The 15,201-nt window shown below is 52.4% G+C and overlaps 29 non-coding genes across 29 annotated transcripts; 20 read left to right on the top strand and 9 right to left on the bottom strand.

Moving 5' to 3' along the window:
* Positions 1 to 5,094: 5,094 nt before the first annotated feature.
* On the top strand, positions 5,095 to 5,167 carry Trnav-cac (transfer RNA valine (anticodon CAC)). The gene has a single exon. It is a non-coding gene; the product is annotated as a tRNA-Val (tRNA).
* A 158-nt stretch (positions 5,168 to 5,325) lies between these two features.
* Trnav-aac (transfer RNA valine (anticodon AAC)) lies at positions 5,326 to 5,398 on the top strand. The gene has a single exon. It is a non-coding gene; the product is annotated as a tRNA-Val (tRNA).
* Positions 5,399 to 5,582: 184 nt separating this feature from the next.
* Trnap-agg (transfer RNA proline (anticodon AGG)) lies at positions 5,583 to 5,654 on the bottom strand. The gene has a single exon. It is a non-coding gene; the product is annotated as a tRNA-Pro (tRNA).
* A 488-nt stretch (positions 5,655 to 6,142) lies between these two features.
* On the top strand, positions 6,143 to 6,215 carry Trnav-cac (transfer RNA valine (anticodon CAC)). Its single transcript has one exon. It is a non-coding gene; the product is annotated as a tRNA-Val (tRNA).
* Positions 6,216 to 6,373: 158 nt separating this feature from the next.
* Positions 6,374 to 6,446, top strand: Trnav-aac (transfer RNA valine (anticodon AAC)). The gene has a single exon. It is a non-coding gene; the product is annotated as a tRNA-Val (tRNA).
* A 184-nt stretch (positions 6,447 to 6,630) lies between these two features.
* Trnap-agg (transfer RNA proline (anticodon AGG)) lies at positions 6,631 to 6,702 on the bottom strand. The gene has a single exon. It is a non-coding gene; the product is annotated as a tRNA-Pro (tRNA).
* A 488-nt stretch (positions 6,703 to 7,190) lies between these two features.
* On the top strand, positions 7,191 to 7,263 carry Trnav-cac (transfer RNA valine (anticodon CAC)). The gene has a single exon. It is a non-coding gene; the product is annotated as a tRNA-Val (tRNA).
* A 158-nt stretch (positions 7,264 to 7,421) lies between these two features.
* Positions 7,422 to 7,494, top strand: Trnav-aac (transfer RNA valine (anticodon AAC)). The gene has a single exon. It is a non-coding gene; the product is annotated as a tRNA-Val (tRNA).
* Positions 7,495 to 7,678: 184 nt separating this feature from the next.
* On the bottom strand, positions 7,679 to 7,750 carry Trnap-agg (transfer RNA proline (anticodon AGG)). Its single transcript has one exon. It is a non-coding gene; the product is annotated as a tRNA-Pro (tRNA).
* Positions 7,751 to 8,238: 488 nt separating this feature from the next.
* Positions 8,239 to 8,311, top strand: Trnav-cac (transfer RNA valine (anticodon CAC)). Its single transcript has one exon. It is a non-coding gene; the product is annotated as a tRNA-Val (tRNA).
* A 158-nt stretch (positions 8,312 to 8,469) lies between these two features.
* Trnav-aac (transfer RNA valine (anticodon AAC)) lies at positions 8,470 to 8,542 on the top strand. The gene has a single exon. It is a non-coding gene; the product is annotated as a tRNA-Val (tRNA).
* A 184-nt stretch (positions 8,543 to 8,726) lies between these two features.
* Positions 8,727 to 8,798, bottom strand: Trnap-agg (transfer RNA proline (anticodon AGG)). Its single transcript has one exon. It is a non-coding gene; the product is annotated as a tRNA-Pro (tRNA).
* Positions 8,799 to 9,286: 488 nt separating this feature from the next.
* Positions 9,287 to 9,359, top strand: Trnav-cac (transfer RNA valine (anticodon CAC)). Its single transcript has one exon. It is a non-coding gene; the product is annotated as a tRNA-Val (tRNA).
* A 158-nt stretch (positions 9,360 to 9,517) lies between these two features.
* Trnav-aac (transfer RNA valine (anticodon AAC)) lies at positions 9,518 to 9,590 on the top strand. The gene has a single exon. It is a non-coding gene; the product is annotated as a tRNA-Val (tRNA).
* A 184-nt stretch (positions 9,591 to 9,774) lies between these two features.
* Trnap-agg (transfer RNA proline (anticodon AGG)) lies at positions 9,775 to 9,846 on the bottom strand. The gene has a single exon. It is a non-coding gene; the product is annotated as a tRNA-Pro (tRNA).
* A 488-nt stretch (positions 9,847 to 10,334) lies between these two features.
* On the top strand, positions 10,335 to 10,407 carry Trnav-cac (transfer RNA valine (anticodon CAC)). The gene has a single exon. It is a non-coding gene; the product is annotated as a tRNA-Val (tRNA).
* A 158-nt stretch (positions 10,408 to 10,565) lies between these two features.
* On the top strand, positions 10,566 to 10,638 carry Trnav-aac (transfer RNA valine (anticodon AAC)). Its single transcript has one exon. It is a non-coding gene; the product is annotated as a tRNA-Val (tRNA).
* Positions 10,639 to 10,822: 184 nt separating this feature from the next.
* Positions 10,823 to 10,894, bottom strand: Trnap-agg (transfer RNA proline (anticodon AGG)). Its single transcript has one exon. It is a non-coding gene; the product is annotated as a tRNA-Pro (tRNA).
* Positions 10,895 to 11,382: 488 nt separating this feature from the next.
* Positions 11,383 to 11,455, top strand: Trnav-cac (transfer RNA valine (anticodon CAC)). The gene has a single exon. It is a non-coding gene; the product is annotated as a tRNA-Val (tRNA).
* Positions 11,456 to 11,613: 158 nt separating this feature from the next.
* On the top strand, positions 11,614 to 11,686 carry Trnav-aac (transfer RNA valine (anticodon AAC)). Its single transcript has one exon. It is a non-coding gene; the product is annotated as a tRNA-Val (tRNA).
* A 184-nt stretch (positions 11,687 to 11,870) lies between these two features.
* Trnap-agg (transfer RNA proline (anticodon AGG)) lies at positions 11,871 to 11,942 on the bottom strand. The gene has a single exon. It is a non-coding gene; the product is annotated as a tRNA-Pro (tRNA).
* Positions 11,943 to 12,430: 488 nt separating this feature from the next.
* Trnav-cac (transfer RNA valine (anticodon CAC)) lies at positions 12,431 to 12,503 on the top strand. The gene has a single exon. It is a non-coding gene; the product is annotated as a tRNA-Val (tRNA).
* Positions 12,504 to 12,661: 158 nt separating this feature from the next.
* On the top strand, positions 12,662 to 12,734 carry Trnav-aac (transfer RNA valine (anticodon AAC)). The gene has a single exon. It is a non-coding gene; the product is annotated as a tRNA-Val (tRNA).
* Positions 12,735 to 12,918: 184 nt separating this feature from the next.
* Trnap-agg (transfer RNA proline (anticodon AGG)) lies at positions 12,919 to 12,990 on the bottom strand. The gene has a single exon. It is a non-coding gene; the product is annotated as a tRNA-Pro (tRNA).
* Positions 12,991 to 13,478: 488 nt separating this feature from the next.
* On the top strand, positions 13,479 to 13,551 carry Trnav-cac (transfer RNA valine (anticodon CAC)). Its single transcript has one exon. It is a non-coding gene; the product is annotated as a tRNA-Val (tRNA).
* Positions 13,552 to 13,709: 158 nt separating this feature from the next.
* Trnav-aac (transfer RNA valine (anticodon AAC)) lies at positions 13,710 to 13,782 on the top strand. Its single transcript has one exon. It is a non-coding gene; the product is annotated as a tRNA-Val (tRNA).
* Positions 13,783 to 13,965: 183 nt separating this feature from the next.
* Trnap-agg (transfer RNA proline (anticodon AGG)) lies at positions 13,966 to 14,037 on the bottom strand. Its single transcript has one exon. It is a non-coding gene; the product is annotated as a tRNA-Pro (tRNA).
* A 488-nt stretch (positions 14,038 to 14,525) lies between these two features.
* On the top strand, positions 14,526 to 14,598 carry Trnav-cac (transfer RNA valine (anticodon CAC)). The gene has a single exon. It is a non-coding gene; the product is annotated as a tRNA-Val (tRNA).
* A 158-nt stretch (positions 14,599 to 14,756) lies between these two features.
* On the top strand, positions 14,757 to 14,829 carry Trnav-aac (transfer RNA valine (anticodon AAC)). The gene has a single exon. It is a non-coding gene; the product is annotated as a tRNA-Val (tRNA).
* The last annotated feature ends 372 nt before the right edge of the window (positions 14,830 to 15,201 follow it).

Genomic DNA, 15,201 nt, shown 5'->3' with positions numbered 1-15,201 from the left:
TAGTACAGATGAGATTATGGATAACTTTGTACCACGCTGTCCGTGCATCACTCGAAAGAACCGAACAACTAATATTTTTCCAGACGACGTCCCATGCGAATCCAGGGAACTTGGATTCTATGACATTGTTCCTGTGCAGCTGTTGCCGTTCTGCTAAAATCGCTTTCGCCGTGACTGTCGGCGACCGTAAAAGTTCTTTGCTGATGTAGCTGCACTCAAGATAAAAGTTCCTTATATGTTTAAGTTTAAAACTGATGTGCTGAAGATGGACTGGTGGGTCGACACTTTGTGGCCGGACGATATTGTACAACTTTGCCGTGAGGCATTCCGGGGAGTTGGACATGATAGTTATTGTTCTGTTGACATATAATGCCATTGCTTTACAGTAAATGTCCGTCAATCCCAGGCCCCCTTGACAAGGATCCAGAATTGCTGTCTTGCCCGAGACACGAAATAATTCCCCACGCCACAAAAAATTTGTTAAGCGGGACATAATGGCCTTTGCTATCATGGCGGGAAGAGGGAAAATTTGGGCAGTGTAGTAAGCCTTGGACAAGATATAAGTATTTAATAAACGAACCCTTTGAAATTGGTCCAGGCAGCGGGAGTGATTGGCAATCAGTGCCCCCTGGATAGTCCGTGAAACCTCGCGCCAATTTATCGAGATCATTCGGAAAATGGATGTCGTCAGGACCATTCCAATAGCTTTATGTTGATGGACAGGAGTCGCCCACGCAATGCGCAACTGGGCAAGCCCCTTGAGGTTTAGAAATTTACTTTTTTGAACGTTCTGCCTCGCACCGGATGCCGAACAATAGGTCGCGAGCGCCAACTCGAGGTGTGACACATCCGCCTGATTTCTGATGATGACGCCAACGTCATCCGCATATGCGCCCACCACAGTTTTCATTCCTGAAACTGTAATTCCTGTGAGCCGACATCGTAGCTGTCGTAAAAAGGGTTCGAGAGAAAGAACAAAAAGCAGCATTGACAAGGGACTGCCTTGTGGGACGCCTCGTCGTATTTCGATGCGCTGCGTCAACTGGCAATTAACAGAGAGTTGTGCTGTGATTCCCATCGCCACGTTCTTGATGACGGCTATAGAGGTGGTGAGAAACCCCATCCGGCGCAACGTCTCTATCAGATACGGATGATCGACCCTGTCAAACGCTTTGTGGAAATCGACAAAAAGCAGTCCACATTTAATATTGCATGCGTGAGTCAGGGCAACGACGTCCCGGTATAAAGCAGCAGTTTGTAGGATGGTCTGCTTAAAGGCACAAGTCTGTTGGGGGCAAATGATTTTAGCGGTGAGCGGCATAATGCGGTGATGGAGTACTCGAGCTAGAAGTTTATAATCAGAGTTTAAAAGTGAAATCGGTCGGAGGTTAGTTAAACGTTTGCAACCCTTATTCTTCGGGAGAAGTACAATTTTGCATTGCTTGAATTCTGCTGGCACCGGTGTTCCCCGTAAGACTTCATTGATTAGTTGGGTGAACTTGTCTCCAATTAAATGCCAAAACCTTTTATAGAATTCAACGGGGAGGCCGTCAGGTCCTGGTGATTTGTTAACGGCAGAATTGCAGATTACTGCGTAAACATCATCATTTTCGACAGTCGAAGAAATAGCGTCATTGTCATCTCCCGTAAGTTGTGGAGTATGAGAGCCAAAAAGTTCGTCATAATCGTCCACATTTGTATCCCCCGGTGCATACATGTTTGAATAGTAAGCGGAGATGGCCTGGAGTATTCCCTGCTGCGTGCTGATTTTGGTACCATCCTCGAGTTGAAGTTCGTCTATGAAAGTGCCTCGCCTAGTTTTGCTGTCGCGAATAAGATGATACAAGGCAGCAGTCTCATCTGCAATGACGGATTTCGCTTTGGACCGTACCTTAAGGCCCTCCAGTTCTTGACGTTTCAAGCGCAGTAATTTGGCTTTTATCAGTTTGACATCTTTCAGGCGTGTCGTCACTGCTCCCGCCTGATCATAAAGATCCCGTAGCACACTATAATAAAACTCGACGGTGGTTTTCCGTTCCCTAGCCCTGCGGATACTAAAGGATATTAAAACACTCCTGATCTTTGGCTTCGTCCGTCTGGTCCACCATTCAATCACACTTCGAAAGTTGTGAAGTGAACGGAGACACAGCACCCATGCAGCAGTTATTTCGTCTTCTAATTCTGTGTCCGACAATAAAGAAACATTTAGATGCCACTGGTTGCGTACTCGGCGAGTAGGTTGTTGTGGCAGATTGAGACATGTTAACAATGCACTATGGTCGGAGAAAATGACGGGAACAGTTTCAGCGTGCGTTACGTTGCTTTTTAAATCATCCGAAACATAAATTCTGTCGATTCTGCTAGAAGAGTTGGCAACGGTATGAGTAAATTTCACCAACGTGGGGTATTTTACCTCCCACACATCGTGCAGTTTGAGGTCAGCAACAAGGCGTCGCAACTCACCAGAATAATGAAAATTAGGAGTCTGATCTTTGCGGCCCAGAACACAATTAAAGTCACCACCGAGTATCAGTGATGAGGGATTTCGCCGCAAGAGGTAAATGATATCGTCTTTGAAGAACGCGGCTCGTGCTGCCCGGTGACTACTACCAGAGGGTGCATATAAAGTGACAAAAGTAACCCCTGCTATTGTAAGCCCAATGCCTCTCCCCGACTCTAACGTTTCAACGGTTTGTACGGGAATGCCTTCCCGAACTAAAATGGCAGTACCGACGTGCGCTTCCGGTGAAATATTGTAGAAACCTACAAATCCGGTAAAGTCGAGGTGCGGCGAGACAACCTCCTGAAGAAAGGCGATGTCAGTCGCTGAGTCGTAGAGAAACTGTTTGAGAGCAGCGAGTTTTAAATCCGACTGGATCCTGTTAATATTGAGGGTGGAAAGCGTGTAGGATTGTAACATGAAGCACGGAGATATCTAACCACCTGTCAGGCCATCATTCCACGCCAGAACCTTCGTGAGAATCTGACTTCGAAGGTGCGTCATCATCGGCGTGGGAACCTTTCTTTTTAGGCTTCCTGCGAACAACATTGACATTTGGTTTCACCGAGTGGCGGCGCCAACCTCCCGTTGAGAAATTCGCAGCGGAAGGCGGGGTAGGAGGATCGGAGCTGACGTCAGGTGCCAGCTCCTCCTCCGCTGCACACGGTGGTTGCTCAGACTGCAAAACTACTTCCGGCGTCCTAACTCTTTCACATCCTCTTTCGGGAGCGGAGTGTTTATCAACGGTGGAACCTTCCGTTTGTTTGTTGTCGGGCTGAGGCGGTGACGTAGCCAGCTGTTGACGCTCACGCTCGTCCACGACCTGTCCACAAACGGTGTCAACATCGGTCGGTCGGTCGGTCTGCATCGGTTGACATGCCTCATGTGACTGGCGTGGTACTGAAGCTACCGCGGCCTGTTCGTTTACGGGTAATGGATCCAACTGTGCAACCGTCACCGGAGAATTGGCGCTACAAACCGAAAGCATGGAATGTTCGGAGCCCGGAATCTCAAACAGCGGTTGCGAAGTGCCATCGACAGATTTCCTAGCCACATTAACGTCATCTTCGTCTGCACTACCACTATCGTAAGTGCGGCGTCTCTTGTGAGTAACGACACTACTTTGGACAACAGACGAGTCTGAAGTCTCCTTTCGTGCTAGCGGTGGAAAGTCAGCAGCACGATGCTGCGCCCTATCTTCATCTTTGTCCGGGATGGGGGAACTTGACCCATCTGTCACAGAAGTTTCCTTCACAAGGTCGGCCAGAGTTAACTTTTTGCGCTGCTGGAAGTGGGTTTGCAAAACAAAGACACGCTTCGGACAATCCTGCCTCATATGTCCACTCTCATTACAGACATGACAGGTCAAAGTCTGTCCACTGTACATAACATGCGCTTTATATCCGCAAACTTGAACATGAGAGGGAATATTATGCTTGACATGCATGTCGACCGAACGCACACCGCTAAAGCATTGCAAACGGTGTTGGCTGGACCACCGTTCATTCCTAATTTGCTTGATATCACCATACTTAGAAAGAACATCTTTTAAATAACAGTTGTCAACCTCGGGGGGCAAGTTAAAAACACGCACATGCTTGTAATCAACATCAGCATTAGAAACTGTGACCTTACTCACCGAATTGTCACGGTGGCGGAATTCAGCTTCCCCATCAAATTTGTTTAAGATCCGTTCCAGCACCAAAGGTGAGAGCAGCTTGACATAAAAACAGTATTGTTCCAGATCATAGTAAGCCGTATGTATCTGATCAGATGTGAGGCCAACAACATCAACAATCCAGTCGTGAATTTCCAGTGAACTGGGTTGTACATATCGGGTAGACTTGTCAAAACCAAATCGCACAGTAAGCTTCCTGGGAAACACGGCAGACATTTCAGCAGATAAACAGCGGCCAAAACCGCTTTCAAGAAAGAAACAAAAGAGACGTCGACAACACAAGTACAACGACACAAAACACTAACACACACTGAACGAAGAGCAACAAGAATTAGTCACGACTTCGAAACACAGCAGCTAAGCGGAGCGCTAACACGTCCTCACAGCACGCCGTCTGAAGCGGAACTGAACCCCTAGACCAACGAGCCCTGTGACAGCGCGAGCGCCAAATATTCCAGCAAACTGCGTCCCTCGAAGTCGTCCAGGGTGCTCTTTGAGTCTGGTGCGGCTGGCGGGATGGGGGAGGTGCTCTCTGCCGGCAGTGCTGTTCTTCGACAGACTGTGTAGCGACACAATGGGTCATGGGCAGCACCGTTCTCGGAGGTGCCGTGGCCCGCGGTCGGCGGCCTTCCAGGGCTATTGGCATCTTCATGTAAAGCTGCTGCTGGGCTCGCACTGCCTGCTGCTAAGGAGGTGCTTGTTTTTGCTAATGTGACTTGCAATAACGACTGCGCGAAACGCCGCTATCTCGTTCGGGATGCTACGACAGACACCCTCTCGAGCACCCCGAAGACTTGTTGAGCCCTCGGCAGCGATGGGTTTCAGGCTGTCAAAAGAACTATGGTGTGTGCATGCGCGGGCGAAAGAAAGGCTGAGGCGCCTTCGAGTGTACAAGGATGGAGTGAGCGTGTCCGTCGTTTCCGTAGTGTAGCGGTTATCACATCTGCTTCACACGCAGAAGGTCCCCGGTTCGATCCCGGGCGGGAACAGCATTTTCCTGCCTATGTCGCATACTACTCCAGTGAGCCACGTCATGTGTGGATCTGCTGCATGTACCTTCTTCATGCAAGTGCCGCATTTATTGAATTTTTAAGTTACGATGGCAACCTTGTTACAAGTTCTCTGTGAAGCAAGCCTGAAAGCAGTAGTTTCCGTGGTGTAGCGGTTATCACGTCTGCCTAACACGCAGAAGGTCCCCGGTTCGATCCCGGGCGGAAACACTTTTTCATCACTTTAAACCGACAAGCATTTGCTACGATCTGTACCGAAACCTTGGTAATCACCTTCATACGTCGGACCAGAGGGTCAGTTCCTTAGAGCAAATATGAAATTAGCTTTACATTGACGGGCAGCTTTTTGCGCTGACTCAGCCACCGACGTGCGACCAGTTTGCACAAAACGCTAGGGCTCGTCCGGGATTTGAACCCGGGACCTCCTGCACCCTAAGCAGGAATCATACCCCTAGACCAACGAGCCCTGTGACAGCGCGAGCGCCAAATATTCCAGCAAACTGCGTCCCTCGAAGTCGTCCAGGGTGCTCTTTGAGTCTGGTGCGGCTGGCGGGATGGGGGAGGTGCTCTCTGCCGGCAGTGCTGTTCTTCGACAGACTGTGTAGCGACACAATGGGTCATGGGCAGCACCCTTCTCGGAGGTGCCGTGGCCCGCGGTCGGCGGCCTTCCAGGGCTATTGGCATCTTCATGTAAAGCTGCTGCTGGGCTCGCACTGCCTGCTGCTAAGGAGGTGATTGTTTTTGCTAATGTGACTTGCAATAACGACTGCGCGAAACGCCGCTATCTCGTTCGGGATGCTACGACAGACACCCTCTCGAGCACCCCGAAGACTTGTTGAGCCCTCGGCAGCGATGGGTTTCAGGCTGTCAAAAGAACTATGGTGTGTGCATGCGCGGGCGAAAGAAAGGCTGAGGCGCCTTCGAATGTACAAGGATGGAGTGAGCGTGTCCGTCGTTTCCGTAGTGTAGCGGTTATCACATCTGCTTCACACGCAGAAGGTCCCCGGTTCGATCCCGGGCGGGAACAGCATTTTCCTGCCTATGTCGCATACTACTCCAGTGAGCCACGTCATGTGTGGATCTGCTGCATGTACCTTCTTCATGCAAGTGCCGCATTTATTGAGTTTTTAAGTTACGATGGCAACCTTGTTACAAGTTGTCTGTGAAGCAAGCCTAAAAGCAGTAGTTTCCGTGGTGTAGCGGTTATCACGTCTGCCTAACACGCAGAAGGTCCCCGGTTCGATCCCGGGCGGAAACACTTTTTCATCACTTTAAACCGACAAGCATTTGCTACGATCTGTACCGAAACCTTGGTAATCACCTTCATACGTCGGACCAGAGGGTCAGTTCCTTAGAGCAAATATGAAATTAGCTTTACATTGACGGGCAGCTTTTTGCGCTGACTCAGCCACCGACGTGCGACCAGTTTGCACAAAACGCTAGGGCTCGTCCGGGATTTGAACCCGGGACCTCCTGCACCCTAAGCAGGAATCATACCCCTAGACCAACGAGCCCTGTGACAGCGCGAGCGCCAAATATTCCAGCAAACTGCGTCCCTCGAAGTCGTCCAGGGTGCTCTTTGAGTCTGGTGCGGCTGGCGGGATGGGGGAGGTGCTCTCTGCCGGCAGTGCTGTTCTTCGACAGACTGTGTAGCGACACAATGGGTCATGGGCAGCACCCTTCTCGGAGGTGCCGTGGCCCGCGGTCGGCGGCCTTCCAGGGCTATTGGCATCTTCATGTAAAGCTGCTGCTGGGCTCGCACTGCCTGCTGCTAAGGAGGTGATTGTTTTTGCTAATGTGACTTGCAATAACGACTGCGCGAAACGCCGCTATCTCGTTCGGGATGCTACGACAGACACCCTCTCGAGCACCCCGAAGACTTGTTGAGCCCTCGGCAGCGATGGGTTTCAGGCTGTCAAAAGAACTATGGTGTGTGCATGCGCGGGCGAAAGAAAGGCTGAGGCGCCTTCGAGTGTACAAGGATGGAGTGAGCGTGTCCGTCGTTTCCGTAGTGTAGCGGTTATCACATCTGCTTCACACGCAGAAGGTCCCCGGTTCGATCCCGGGCGGGAACAGCATTTTCCTGCCTATGTCGCATACTACTCCAGTGAGCCACGTCATGTGTGGATCTGCTGCATGTACCTTCTTCATGCAATTGCCGCATTTATTGAATTTTTAAGTTACGATGGCAACCTTGTTACAAGTTGTCTGTGAAGCAAGCCTGAAAGCAGTAGTTTCCGTGGTGTAGCGGTTATCACGTCTGCCTAACACGCAGAAGGTCCCCGGTTCGATCCCGGGCGGAAACACTTTTTCATCACTTTAAACCGACAAGCATTTGCTACGATCTGTACCGAAACCTTGGTAATCACCTTCATACGTCGGACCAGAGGGTCAGTTCCTTAGAGCAAATATGAAATTAGCTTTACATTGACGGGCAGCTTTTTGCGCTGACTCAGCCACCGACGTGCGACCAGTTTGCACAAAACGCTAGGGCTCGTCCGGGATTTGAACCCGGGACCTCCTGCACCCTAAGCAGGAATCATACCCCTAGACCAACGAGCCCTGTGACAGCGCGAGCGCCAAATATTCCAGCAAACTGCGTCCCTCGAAGTCGTCCAGGGTGCTCTTTGAGTCTGGTGCGGCTGGCGGGATGGGGGAGGTGCTCTCTGCCGGCAGTGCTGTTCTTCGACAGACTGTGTAGCGACACAATGGGTCATGGGCAGCACCCTTCTCGGAGGTGCCGTGGCCCGCGGTCGGCGGCCTTCCAGGGCTATTGGCATCTTCATGTAAAGCTGCTGCTGGGCTCGCACTGCCTGCTGCTAAGGAGGTGATTGTTTTTGCTAATGTGACTTGCAATAACGACTGCGCGAAACGCCGCTATCTCGTTCGGGATGCTACGACAGACACCCTCTCGAGCACCCCGAAGACTTGTTGAGCCCTCGGCAGCGATGGGTTTCAGGCTGTCAAAAGAACTATGGTGTGTGCATGCGCGGGCCAAAGAAAGGCTGAGGCGCCTTCGAGTGTACAAGGATGGAGTGAGCGTGTCCGTCGTTTCCGTAGTGTAGCGGTTATCACATCTGCTTCACACGCAGAAGGTCCCCGGTTCGATCCCGGGCGGGAACAGCATTTTCCTGCCTATGTCGCATACTACTCCAGTGAGCCACGTCATGTGTGGATCTGCTGCATGTACCTTCTTCATGCAAGTGCCGCATTTATTGAATTTTTAAGTTACGATGGCAACCTTGTTACAAGTTGTCTGTGAAGCAAGCCTGAAAGCAGTAGTTTCCGTGGTGTAGCGGTTATCACGTCTGCCTAACACGCAGAAGGTCCCCGGTTCGATCCCGGGCGGAAACACTTTTTCATCACTTTAAACCGACAAGCATTTGCTACGATCTGTACCGAAACCTTGGTAATCACCTTCATACGTCGGACCAGAGGGTCAGTTCCTTAGAGCAAATATGAAATTAGCTTTACACTGACGGGCAGCTTTTTGCGCTGACTCAGCCACCGACGTGCGACCAGTTTGCACAAAACGCTAGGGCTCGTCCGGGACTTGAACCCGGGACCTCCTGCACCCTAAGCAGGAATCATGCCCCTAGACCAACGAGCCCTGTGACAGCGCGAGCGCCAAATATTCCAGCAAACTGCGTCCCTCGAAGTCGTCCAGGGTGCTCTTTGAGTCTGGTGCGGCTGGCGGGATGGGGGAGGTGCTCTCTGCCGGCAGTGCTGTTCTTCGACAGACTGTGTAGCGACACAATGGGTCATGGGCAGCACCCTTCTCGGAGGTGCCGTGGCCCGCGGTCGGCGGCCTTCCAGGGCTATTGACATCTTCATGTAAAGCTGCTGCTGGGCTCGCACTGCCTGCTGCTAAGGAGGTGATTGTTTTTGCTAATGTGACTTGCAATAACGACTGCGCGAAACGCCGCTATCTCGTTCGGGATGCTACGACAGACACCCTCTCGAGCACCCCGAAGACTTGTTGAGCCCTCGGCAGCGATGGGTTTCAGGCTGTCAAAAGAACTATGGTGTGTGCATGCGCGGGCGAAAGAAAGGCTGAGGCGCCTTCGAGTGTACAAGGATGGAGTGAGCGTGTCCGTCGTTTCCGTAGTGTAGCGGTTATCACATCTGCTTCACACGCAGAAGGTCCCCGGTTCGATCCCGGGCGGGAACAGCATTTTCCTGCCTATGTCGCATACTACTCCAGTGAGCCACGTCATGTGTGGATCTGCTGCATGTACCTTCTTCATGCAAGTGCCGCATTTATTGAATTTTTAAGTTACGATGGCAACCTTGTTACAAGTTCTCTGTGAAGCAAGCCTGAAAGCAGTAGTTTCCGTGGTGTAGCGGTTATCACGTCTGCCTAACACGCAGAAGGTCCCCGGTTCGATCCCGGGCGGAAACACTTTTTCATCACTTTAAACCGACAAGCATTTGCTACGATCTGTACCGAAACCTTGGTAATCACCTTCATACGTCGGACCAGAGGGTCAGTTCCTTAGAGCAAATATGAAATTAGCTTTACATTGACGGGCAGCTTTTTGCGCTGACTCAGCCACCGACGTGCGACCAGTTTGCACAAAACGCTAGGGCTCGTCCGGGATTTGAACCCGGGACCTCCTGCACCCTAAGCAGGAATCATACCCCTAGACCAACGAGCCCTGTGACAGCGCGAGCGCCAAATATTCCAGCAAACTGCGTCCCTCGAAGTCGTCCAGGGTGCTCTTTGAGTCTGGTGCGGCTGGCGGGATGGGGGAGGTGCTCTCTGCCGGCAGTGCTGTTCTTCGACAGACTGTGTAGCGACACAATGGGTCATGGGCAGCACCCTTCTCGGAGGTGCCGTGGCCCGCGGTCGGCGGCCTTCCAGGGCTATTGGCATCTTCATGTAAAGCTGCTGCTGGGCTCGCACTGCCTGCTGCTAAGGAGGTGATTGTTTTTGCTAATGTGACTTGCAATAACGACTGCGCGAAACGCCGCTATCTCGTTCGGGATGCTACGACAGACACCCTCTCGAGCACCCCGAAGACTTGTTGAGCCCTCGGCAGCGATGGGTTTCAGGCTGTCAAAAGAACTATGGTGTGTGCATGCGCGGGCGAAAGAAAGGCTGAGGCGCCTTCGAGTGTACAAGGATGGAGTGAGCGTGTCCGTCGTTTCCGTAGTGTAGCGGTTATCACATCTGCTTCACACGCAGAAGGTCCCCGGTTCGATCCCGGGCGGGAACAGCATTTTCCTGCCTATGTCGCATACTACTCCAGTGAGCCACGTCATGTGTGGATCTGCTGCATGTACCTTCTTCATGCAAGTGCCGCATTTATTGAATTTTTAAGTTACGATGGCAACCTTGTTACAAGTTCTCTGTGAAGCAAGCCTGAAAGCAGTAGCTTCCGTGGTGTAGCGGTTATCACGTCTGCCTAACACGCAGAAGGTCCCCGGTTCGATCCCGGGCGGAAACACTTTTTCATCACTTTAAACCGACAAGCATTTGCTACGATCTGTACCGAAACCTTGGTAATCACCTTCATACGTCGGACCAGAGGGTCAGTTCCTTAGAGCAAATATGAAATTAGCTTTACATTGACGGGCAGCTTTTTGCGCTGACTCAGCCACCGACGTGCGACCAGTTTGCACAAAACGCTAGGGCTCGTCCGGGATTTGAACCCGGGACCTCCTGCACCCTAAGCAGGAATCATACCCCTAGACCAACGAGCCCTGTGACAGCGCGAGCGCCAAATATTCCAGCAAACTGCGTCCCTCGAAGTCGTCCAGGGTGCTCTTTGAGTCTGGTGCGGCTGGCGGGATGGGGGAGGTGCTCTCTGCCGGCAGTGCTGTTCTTCGACAGACTGTGTAGCGACACAATGGGTCATGGGCAGCACCCTTCTCGGAGGTGCCGTGGCCCGCGGTCGGCGGCCTTCCAGGGCTATTGGCATCTTCATGTAAAGCTGCTGCTGGGCTCGCACTGCCTGCTGCTAAGGAGGTGATTGTTTTTGCTAATGTGACTTGCAATAACGACTGCGCGAAACGCCGCTATCTCGTTCGGGATGCTACGACAGACACCCTCTCGAGCACCCCGAAGACTTGTTGAGCCCTCGGCAGCGATGGGTTTCAGGCTGTCAAAAGAACTATGGTGTGTGCATGCGCGGGCGAAAGAAAGGCTGAGGCGCCTTCGAGTGTACAAGGATGGAGTGAGCGTGTCCGTCGTTTCCGTAGTGTAGCGGTTATCACATCTGCTTCACACGCAGAAGGTCCCCGGTTCGATCCCGGGCGGGAACAGCATTTTCCTGCCTATGTCGCATACTACTCCAGTGAGCCACGTCATGTGTGGATCTGCTGCATGTACCTTCTTCATGCAAGTGCCGCATTTATTGAATTTTTAAGTTACGATGGCAACCTTGTTACAAGTTGTCTGTGAAGCAAGCCTGAAAGCAGTAGTTTCCGTGGTGTAGCGGTTATCACGTCTGCCTAACACGCAGAAGGTCCCCGGTTCGATCCCGGGCGGAAACACTTTTTCATCACTTTAAACCGACAAGCATTTGCTACGATCTGTACCGAAACCTTGGTAATCACCTTCATACGTCGGACCAGAGGGTCAGTTCCTTAGAGCAAATATGAAATTAGCTTTACATTGACGGGCAGCTTTTTGCGCTGACTCAGCCACCGACGTGCGACCAGTTTGTACAAAACGCTACGCCTCGTCCGGGATTTGAACCCGGGACCTCCTGCACCCTAAGCAGGAATCATACCCCTAGACCAACGAGCCCTGTGACAGCGCGAGCGCCAAATATTCCAGCAAACTGCGTCCCTCGAAGTCGTCCAGGGTGCTCTTTGAGTCTGGTGCGGCTGGCGGGATGGGGGAGGTGCTCTCTGCCGGCAGTGCTGTTCTTCGACAGACTGTGTAGCGACACAATGGGTCATGGGCAGCACCCTTCTCGGAGGTGCCGTGGCCCGCGGTCGGCGGCCTTCCAGGGCTATTGGCATCTTCATGTAAAGCTGCTGCTGGGCTCGCACTGCCTGCTGCTAAGGAGGTGATTGTTTTTGCTAATGTGACTTGCAATAACGACTGCGCGAAACGCCGCTATCTCGTTCGGGATGCTACGACAGACACCCTCTCGAGCACCCCGAAGACTTGTTGAGCCCTCGGCAGCGATGGGTTTCAGGCTGTCAAAAGAACTATGGTGTGTGCATGCGCGGGCGAAAGAAAGGCTGAGGCGCCTTCGAGTGTACAAGGATGGAGTGAGCGTGTCCGTCGTTTCCGTAGTGTAGCGGTTATCACATCTGCTTCACACGCAGAAGGTCCCCGGTTCGATCCCGGGCGGGAACAGCATTTTCCTGCCTATGTCGCATACTACTCCAGTGAGCCACGTCATGTGTGGATCTGCTGCATGTACCTTCTTCATGCAAGTGCCGCATTTATTGAATTTTTAAGTTACGATGGCAACCTTGTTACAAGTTGTCTGTGAAGCAAGCCTGAAAGCAGTAGTTTCCGTGGTGTAGCGGTTATCACGTCTGCCTAACACGCAGAAGGTCCCCGGTTCGATCCCGGGCGGAAACACTTTTTCATCACTTTAAACCGACAAGCATTTGCTACGATCTGTACCGAAACCTTGGTAATCACCTTCATACGTCGGACCAGAGGGTCAGTTCCTTAGAGCAAATATGAAATTAGCTTTACACTGACGGGCAGCTTTTTGCGCTGACTCAGCCACCGACGTGCGACCAGTTTGCACAAAACGCTAGGGCTCGTCCGGGATTTGAACCCGGGACCTCCTGCACCCTAAGCAGGAATCATGCCCCTAGACCAACGAGCCCTGTGACAGCGCGAGCGCCAAATATTCCAGCAAACTGCGTCCCTCGAAGTCGTCCAGGGTGCTCTTTGAGTCTGGTGCGGCTGGCGGGATGGGGGAGGTGCTCTCTGCCGGCAGTGCTGTTCTTCGACAGACTGTGTAGCGACACAATGGGTCATGGGCAGCACCCTTCTCGGAGGTGCCGTGGCCCGCGGTCGGCGGCCTTCCAGGGCTATTGGCATCTTCATGTAAAGCTGCTGCTGGGCTCGCACTGCCTGCTGCTAAGGAGGTGATTGTTTTTGCTAATGTGACTTGCAATAACGACTGCGCGAAACGCCGCTATCTCGTTCGGGATGCTACGACAGACACCCTCTCGAGCACCCCGAAGACTTGTTGAGCCCTCGGCAGCGATGGGTTTCAGGCTGTCAAAAGAACTATGGTGTGTGCATGCGCGGGCGAAAGAAAGGCTGAGGCGCCTTCGAGTGTACAAGGATGGAGTGAGCGTGTCCGTCGTTTCCGTAGTGTAGCGGTTATCACGTCTGCTTCACACGCAGAAGGTCCCCGGTTCGATCCCGGGCGGGAACAGCATTTTCCTGCCTATGTCGCACACTACTCCAGTGAGCCACGTCATGTGTGGATCTGCTGCATGTACCTTCTTCATGCAAGTGCCGCATTTATTGAATTTTTAAGTTACGATGGCAACCTTGTTACAAGTTCTCTGTGAAGCAAGCCTGAAAGCAGTAGTTTCCGTGGTGTAGCGGTTATCACGTCTGCCTAACACGCAGAAGGTCCCCGGTTCGATCCCGGGCTGAAACACTTTTTCATCACTTTAAACCGACAAGCATTTGCTACGATCTGTACCGAAACCTTGGTAATCACCTTCATACGTCGGACCAGAGGGCAGTTCCTTAGAGCAAATATGAAATTAGCTTTACATTGACGGGCAGCTTTTTGCGCTGACTCAGCCACCGACGTGCGACCAGTTTGCACAAAACGCTAGGGCTCGTCCGGGATTTGAACCCGGGACCTCCTGCACCCTAAGCAGGAATCATACCCCTAGACCAACGAGCCCTGTGACAGCGCGAGCGCCAAATATTCCAGCAAACTGCGTCCCTCGAAGTCGTCCAGGGTGCTCTTTGAGTCTGGTGCGGCTGGCGGGATGGGGGAGGTGCTCTCTGCCGGCAGTGCTGTTCTTCGACAGACTGTGTAGCGACACAATGGGTCATGGGCAGCACCCTTCTCGGAGGTGCCGTGGCCCGCGGTCGGCGGCCTTCCAGGGCTATTGGCATCTTCATGTAAAGCTGCTGCTGGGCTCGCACTGCCTGCTGCTAAGGAGGTGATTGTTTTTGCTAATGTGACTTGCAATAACGACTGCGCGAAACGCCGCTATCTCGTTCGGGATGCTACGACAGACACCCTCTCGAGCACCCCGAAGACTTGTTGAGCCCTCGGCAGCGATGGGTTTCAGGCTGTCAAAAGAACTATGGTGTGTGCATGCGCGGGCGAAAGAAAGGCTGAGGCGCCTTCGAGTGTACAAGGATGGAGTGAGCGTGTCCGTCGTTTCCGTAGTGTAGCGGTTATCACATCTGCTTCACACGCAGAAGGTCCCCGGTTCGATCCCGGGCGGGAACAGCATTTTCCTGCCTATGTCGCATACTACTCCAGTGAGCCACGTCATGTGTGGATCTGCTGCATGTACCTTCTTCATGCAAGTGCCGCATTTATTGAATTTTTAAGTTACGATGGCAACCTTGTTACAAGTTCTCTGTGAAGCAAGCCTGAAAGCAGTAGCTTCCGTGGTGTAGCGGTTATCACGTCTGCCTAACACGCAGAAGGTCCCCGGTTCGATCCCGGGCGGAAACACTTTTTCATCACTTTAAACCGACAAGCATTTGCTACGATCTGTACCGAAACCTTGGTAATCACCTTCATACGTCGGACCAGAGGGTCAGTTCCTTAGAGCAAATATGAAATTAGCTTTACATTGACGGGCAGCTTTTTGCGCTGACTCAGCCACCGACGTGCGACCAGTTTGCACAAAACGCTAGGGCTCGATCGGGATTTGAACCCGGGACCTCCTGCACCCTAAGCAGGAATCATACCCCTAGACCAACGAGCCCTGTGACAGCGCGAGCGCCAAATATTCCAGCAAACTGCGTCCCTCGAAGTCGTCCAGGGTGCTCTTTGAGTCTGGTGCGGCTGGCGGGATGGGGGAGGTGCTCTCTGCCGGCAGTG

This window comes from Schistocerca nitens, chromosome 2, assembly GCF_023898315.1.
Source record: "Schistocerca nitens isolate TAMUIC-IGC-003100 chromosome 2, iqSchNite1.1, whole genome shotgun sequence".
NCBI classification, from domain to species: Eukaryota; Metazoa; Arthropoda; class Insecta; order Orthoptera; family Acrididae; genus Schistocerca; species Schistocerca nitens.
The sequence above is the reverse complement of the archived record's forward strand: the minus strand, read 5'-3'. Positions and strand labels throughout refer to the sequence as shown.